This window comes from Tarenaya hassleriana, unplaced genomic scaffold (assembly GCF_000463585.1).
Source record: "Tarenaya hassleriana unplaced genomic scaffold, ASM46358v1 Cleome173, whole genome shotgun sequence".
NCBI classification, from domain to species: domain Eukaryota; kingdom Viridiplantae; phylum Streptophyta; class Magnoliopsida; order Brassicales; family Cleomaceae; genus Tarenaya; species Tarenaya hassleriana.
Window position 1 is genome coordinate 108,617 of NW_010965149.1, and position 3,172 is coordinate 111,788.

Here is a 3,172-nt window from a genome sequence, read left to right on the forward strand (position 1 = left end):
CCTACGCGGACGGTCACGGGATGGAGGATGTGCATCGACTATCGTAAGTTGAACTCCAACACCCGTAAGGATCACTTCCCTTTGCCTTTTATTGATCAGATGTTAGAGAGACTTGCACTCCATTCGTACTTTTGCTTTCTAGACGGTTACTCGGGATTCTTCCAGATCCCCATTCACCCGAGCGACCAGGAGTAGACCACCTTTACTTATCCTTATGGCACGTTTGCTTATCGTCGTATGTCCTTTGGATTATGTAATGCACCTGCCACTTTTCAGAGATGCATGACTGCTATATTTTCTGATGTGATTGAGGATATTATGGAGGTGTTCATGGACGATTTCTCTGTCCATGGACCCTCATTTGACGTTTGTTTGGCCAATTTGCATCGAGTTTTAGACAGGTGTGCAGCGGCCAACTTAGTCCTCAACTGGGAGAAGTGTCACTTCATGGTGCAAGAAGGGATTGTTTTAGGACATAAGGTGTCTTCTAGGGGAATCGAGGTAGACAGAGCGAAGATAGAGGTTATTGAGAAGCTTCCACCGCTCGTGAATGTCAAAGGCATCCGCAGTTTTCTAGGACATGCGGGATTCTATCGGTGGTTCATCAAGGACTTCTCCAAGATCTCTAGACCACTTACCGAGCTCTTGGCGAAGGATGTACCTTTCAGGTTTACTGCAGAATGCTCGAAGGCCTTCCAGACTTTGAAGACAGCTCTGATCTCACCACCGATCATACAACCCCCCGATTGGACTCTACCGTTTGAGCTGATGTGCGATGCTAGCGATTATGTGGTTGGAGCAGTGCTGGGGCAGAAGAAGGATCACAAACACCACACCATCTACTACGCAAGCCGAACTCTTGATGATGCGCAGGTAAATTACACTACTACTGAGAAAGAGTTACTTGCTGTGGTGTTTGCTTTTGAGAAGTTCAGGTCGTACTTGGTGGGACGGAAAGTGATCGTATACTCAGACCACACGGCTTTGAAGTACTTGCTGACGAAGAAAGACGCCAAAACTCGACTGATTCGATGGATGCTACTCATAAAAGAGTTTGACGTCGAGATTCGAGATCGCAAAGGCACGGAGAACACAGTTGCAGACCACCTTTCATGCCTTGCAATACCCGACCCTCTCCCGATCGATGATTCTCTGCGAGAGGAACAGATTATGGCAATCACTTCCCGACACGAAGACCCATGGTACGCAGACTACGTGAACTATCTGGTCTCCCGAATACTCCCGTCCGAGCTTAATTATAACGGAAGGAAGAAGTTCCTCCATGACGTACGGGATTATTTTTGGGACGACCCGTTCTTGTTTAAGCGTGGTACCGATGGGATATTCCGACGATGCATTACCGAGGAAGAAGTGCAACATGTAATTTTCCATTGCCACTCTTCTGATTATGCAGGTCATTTCGCCGCTTCGAAGACCACATCGAAGATTCTACAAGCGAGATTCTATTGGCCTAAGATGTTCAAGGATGTCCATAGGTATGTCGCCTCATGTGATTCTTGCCAGCGCACAGGTAACATTTCTAGACGCTACGAGATACCTCAGAATTTTATTCTAGAAGTGGAGCCTTTTGATGTTTGGGGCATAGACTTTATGGGTCCTTTTCCATCGTCTTCAGGGAACGTGTACATCTTAGTTGCAGTTGATTACGTGACTAAGTGGGTAGAGGTTTTGGCTAGCGCGAGGAATGATGCTAAGACTGTGGTTAGGCTATTTAGACAGATTATTTTTCCACGTTTTGGTGTTCCTCGTGTTGTGATTAGCGATGGTGGCACACATTTTGTCAACCGGATCATCGAGACACTACTGAAGAAATACGGAGTTCATCATCGGATTGCTACTCCATATCATCCTCAGACTAGTGGACAGGTGGAGATCTCTAACTGGGAAATCAAGTCCATTCTGGAGAAGACCGTCGCTAAATCACGGAAGGATTGGTCACAGAAGCTAGACGATGCGGTATGGGCTTACCGAACGGCCTTCAAAACGCCGATTGGTATGACACCGTTCCAATTAGTCTACGGAAAAGCATGTCATCTACCGGTTGACTCGAACACAAAGCTTATTAGGCAATCAAGGCGCTCAACTATGACATGAAGACCGCTGCAGAGAAACGCGTACTCCAGTTACACCATCTTGAGGAGATCAGACTTGACGCGTACGAGAACGCGAAGATCTACAAGGAGAGAACGAAGAAATGGCACGATCGCCACATTATTCAACGCTCATTCCACTCAGGTGATCTTGTCATTCTCTTTAACTCTCGGACTAAAAAGGAAGGAAGACTCTTTACTATCTCTGGAATCTAGCTATGCTCTATCAGTTACTCTTACCCCTTCGGGGGGTTTACAGATAAGATCATAAAATTTCATAGGCCTTACCGCATCCTCTTCCGCTAGTATAATAATCAAATCAAAAGAAGCGGCTGGGCGGATTTATTTTTTGTCCCATGGGCCCACGCCAGCCCCGCCGAATAGTCCGATTTTTCCCTCCAGGAAAGCTGAAGTTCAAGTGGTCCGGCCCATTCAAGATCCATCGAGTTTTTGACCACGGAGCGGTGGAACTATACGACAGCAAGGGTAGCACGTTCAAGGTAAATGCGCAGCGTCTGAAGCTGTATAACCCGGCTGATCCTATAGCCGAGAGAGGCGTTCTTCCTCTCGAATTACCACCATCAGCCTGAGCTCATACAAGGTCTAGCTATCGACCATAAAGAAGCGCTTCTCGGGAGGCAACCCGAGGTCTTTGTATAGTTTTAGGAGTTTTGGACTTTTGGACCCTTTTAGTTGCATTAGACATGAGGTTTTTGGATTTGGGGAGCCTACGTGGTGTTTTCCCCGGTGTGTAGACGTCTAGATCACGAGTTGCAGGTCATTCGGCGAAAAGTGGGAACGAAGGTGAAGTTTCACAGACACCGGATCCGGACCGATTCCACCTGGAATCGGACCGGATCCACTTCAGACACGGGCCAGGTACGTTCATCTGGATCCGGACCAGATCCACCTGGAATCGGACCGGATCCAAATTCGCGATTCTACTTAAGAGGGCCGAACTCAGCTCTCCCTCACTTAGGTTTTCTCTCTCGATTCGGCCCTCCCATTCTCACCTCTTCCTCTCTCCGATTCCACATATACGACGCCCAGGTATGCTTCCC